The sequence below is a fragment of the Nicotiana attenuata genome, unplaced genomic scaffold (assembly GCF_001879085.1).
Source record: "Nicotiana attenuata strain UT unplaced genomic scaffold, NIATTr2, whole genome shotgun sequence".
Taxonomy (NCBI): domain Eukaryota; kingdom Viridiplantae; phylum Streptophyta; class Magnoliopsida; order Solanales; family Solanaceae; genus Nicotiana; species Nicotiana attenuata.
The window spans coordinates 222251-226715 of NW_017670496.1; positions in this window are offsets into that span (position 1 = coordinate 222251).

Sequence of the window (4465 nt, forward strand, 5' to 3'; positions counted from 1 at the left end):
GCCGAATGTCCCAAAAGGGCGCCGGAAGGCTATTTTTGCAAGAACAGCCACCCTGAGTTATTTTTAAATGGTTTGTGGGCACAGCCTTAAAATCTCCCTCCCGGAAGTGCTGAGGATCCATTGTGGACCAGGTTATAGCCTGGACAACAATTAGGGTACTGCCAGGCCAAGAACCTTAACTCAAACACATAGAAGGGAGTAAGGGTAGGGATTCACAATAGAAAAGGCAAGGACGGAGCATAATTAGCACAAATCACGGAACATAAGCAGTAAAGTAAACAAGGATGCTGAAACTGTGAAGTAAACACATAGGGGTGAGGCAGAAAATTAAATGAAAAACATACCAGTTTCAAAGGAAAACAAGTAAGAAAACAGTAGTCTTTGAAAAGCCAAGTTGCAAGCACAGCAGTTCCAAAAGGTCTCAAGCAATGTAGAGTATTGAATTCAAATTAGTAAGGTAAATGTGTGAGTTGAAAGTAAGAAGTTCGAGGTATTGAACTTGAAGTATAGAGGCGAAGTATTTGGTTGGGAGTGTAGATGTAAAGTTAGGTCTTGTTAGAGTGCAGAGGTGCACCCCCTTTTATAGTGCAAAGAGAACCAGTAAGAAAGGTAAAGAAATCATTAGAATCAGTCTCCCTTTGGTTAAGGGATTCTGATTCCAACGGGTAGAAATTAGTTAAGGAAAGAAATTTTTACTAAAACCTTTTAAAGTAGCACAAAAGGGGTAAATACATAGAAGTTATTTAAGGAAACAGTCAATGGTACACGGTTTGTGCCAAATATGGCAAGGGAATCAATTAAACAACCACGAAACCAAAAATTGCAAGTTCAATTGAATGAACCAAGTCAAGAAAGGTAAAGGAGGCTCAATCGAAGGAAAATCAGTGGCAAATCATTAGCCTTATTAAAGGGATTTCAGAATCAATCACTTAGTTGATAAAAGAAACCTTTTGAAAGAGAAATTTCTCATATATATAAGCACACAGATCAAACGAAAAGAGTCGTTAGGTTATTTAGAAAAAGAGTTTAACACTGAAGGTCTCAGAGTCACAAGCAAAGAGATTCAAGCTTAATTACAGACTCACAGTGAGTCTGAAAGCCTAGGGTCCCAAAGCAGAACCCTAGTACCACTTGTCAAAGAAACCCCAAAACCTAGGGTTTCCAATAGAATCAGAGGTGAGAAAACAATGTCTTTGAAAGAGGCTTAGAAATCTCTTTCAAAGACTTATGAGAGGCAAACATACACAAACAAGCTCAGAAGAAAGAGATGATGCGAGTTTTTAAACAACAGTAGGGAAAAATATAGAAACAAAACTCAGTAAAGCGACCAAAATCCAAGATTCAAACATAAACACATATAGCAAAGAGTGAGGAAAACAACACAAATTAACATGCGAGCATAAGGATAACAGCAGAAAAAATAGAAGAGTCTTGCATAATAATAAAAGGGAAGAAATAAGAGATCAAACTCATGCATAATAAGAAGAAAACATACGAGCATAAACACACATAAAGAAAGAACAGGAAAGATCAGAAAATTATTTGAAGAAACCTTTTTCAGAAACCCTAAAATTGAGATTGAACGATTTTAAAGAGGAAATTTGGGAAAAACCTTTGAAACGTCAAATAACGCTCAGGCATGTCACAGATCTAAAAGAAATAAGCAAGTACAGAAACTCAGACGGCTTAGAGTTGCAGAGAAAACCCTAGAATGAGAAAGGTCTTGAGGAAAGTCGGATCCTGAGTCGAAAAGACTCATATTGCTTGAACACGCCGAAATAATGGCCGGAAAGGCCATAGATCAACAGATCTGAGAAAGATCTAAAGAGAGCCATTGAGGTCGGGCCCCCAAACTTCGAGTAGCTTAGGTTTAACGGTGAGAGGGAGTGAGCACAGGCCACCCATGGATTCCGGTGGAAACATGGTATAAACAGGTGGGAGATGATTAGGGCTTCAGAGTGGGCTAGAGAGAGTTTGAGAGATGAAGAGTTCAAAGGCGTTGTATCTGATAGAATGGATTAGGGTTAGGTGGGTTAGGGAATTAAAAAGGAAAGAAAGAATATCGGTTGTTGATCAAAATGATCAACGACCTGGATTTAAAGGGAAATCGGGTGGGTTTAAAATCGGGTCAGGGGTCGGGTTAAAATGGAATTGGGTTATTTTGATTTGGGGCGGAATTGGGGCTTAAATTGAGGTTAGAATTGAAAGAAAATGAGGCTATAATTGAAATAGAAACGGGCTAGATGTTAAATAGATAATTTTCCCCTTTTTATTTTTTATAAAATAATAATATTGATTTTAAAACAAATTAAAAGCACTAAGATAATTAATAATATATAAATATTAATCCAAAAACACTGGAAATAATTTTAGAATTGTAAAAATGCTATTAATCGTAAAATAGGCTATAATTGCGATTATATGCAATTTAGATTTAAAAATATCAAATAAATTTGTAAAAATATACAAAAATTACCTTAATCATATTTTGGTGTAAATATGAGAGTAGAATAAATTATTCACCAAAATGATAATTTGGAAATAATTATTGGATTTTGTACTGCTAGATATAGACAATAAATTAATTTTAAAATCTTAAAATTGGGGAAAAATACCAAGACTCTTGGGTATGCTTATATATGCATACACGTGCTATTTTTGAGGTATTTTAAGTATAAAAAAAATACATAGGGAAAAATTGGGTGTCAACAGTTACGGAAGACTCCACCAATGCCATATTGTTTATGGGAAAAAGAAGCAGATCCATCGGTGTTAAGTTTATAGTGATTTGCAGCGGGTGGATGTCATTTAATATATAGAGGTATGGTTTGATAATTCTTTTTTTCCTTTTTGCGACTTGTTAAGTAATAATATTCCGCTGCTGTAGTAATTAATAATGGAATATTTAAAGAAATTCGTTTATTTTCCAAACTGTGTTTATTCCTTATAATCCATATGTGCCATAGGGCAAAAGGTAGCAATGTAGTAGAAGGAATTTGATGAGTGGATGATAGAGGTGTATGAATAATGTTATACAACCAAGAGGTATAGTCCATTTAAGATGTATTAGTATACGAAGGGGGAGAGGTAGTTTGAGGTAGTTCCATAACTGGATTGCATTAGGGCAAGCGAAAAAAATATGCTGTATTATTTCAGGTGCCAAATGGCATTGTGTACATATAGGTGATTGTAAAATACCTAAATGGGAGAGGTATGTAGCAGTGGGAAGTTTATTATGGGAAATTAACCAAAGAAAGAAGGACAGTTTTGGTGGAATGTTTAAAAGCCAAATCCAATTATAAGAAGAAAGTTGAATGGTATTAGGATTGAGTGATGTATAACAAAAATTTGACAGAAAAGACACCATTTGAGGTAAGAGCCCAAAAAATTTGATCGTAGTTGGTTACGGATAAAGGCATGTATATGTCCTTGATGTTAAGCTCAAATTGGTGAGGTAATACGAAAGGCGATTTTTCCAAATGCCATGCATGATTATAATAGTAACTGGAAACTAGTTTTTGCTCCTCGGATCTAGGTAATGGTCCAGCGATACAATTACGAAGTGTGAAATTTGGTTTGATCCAAGAATCAGTCCAAAAATGCACATGGTTGCCATTGGTAAGGTTCCATTTATACCCTAAGTGACAATACAACCAACCCCGCATTATGTTTCTCCAGGTGGATGAGACATTTCTTTTTATAAGATGTTTTGGGCGTAGATATGTGTGTAACAGTACTTGTGCCCAAAGTTGATTAGGATTTTTAAAAAGTTGCCATGCAAGACTTGCGTGTAATGCTTTATTTTTTATTGAGAGATTTTGGATGCCCAATCCTCCTTGGTCCAATGGTTGAGTTATAGTATTCCACTTAATAAGATGTAATTTTTTCTTTTGAGAAGTTGTGCCCCAAAGAAAATTTTGTTGATAGTGAGTAAGATGTGAAAGTATAGATGTAGGTATAATATTATATTGCATAAGGCGGGTAGTTGGTTGAGAGTAGAGCGAATGAGTGTTGTCCTACCTGCTCTTGATAAAATTTTTGCTTTCCAACCCGCTAGTTTATTTTTGAAATTATCAAGTAAGAATTGGTAATCTCGTTTTGAAGGTGGTTTTGTAAAGATAGAAAATCCTAAATATCTTCCAAAGGTTTTTCCTTCCTTCATATGGAATAGTTGTAGAACTGATTTTCTAGTTAGGACTGGACAATTTTTTGAGAAGAATATATTTGATTTTTGGAAATTTATAGTTTGACCTGAGTGATTGGTAAAATGGGCAAGAGTATCAACAATTGAATCCCATGTGGCAGGAGTAATTTTTGTTGTGAGAATAATGTCGTCAACAGAAAATAAATGAGATAGCGGAGGTCCCCGTTTAGCAAGGGAGATGGGTTTCCAAGAGCGATAATCAACTGCTGTATGGATTGTGCGCGAGAGCATTTCAAGATAAAGGATAAACAGATAAGGCGA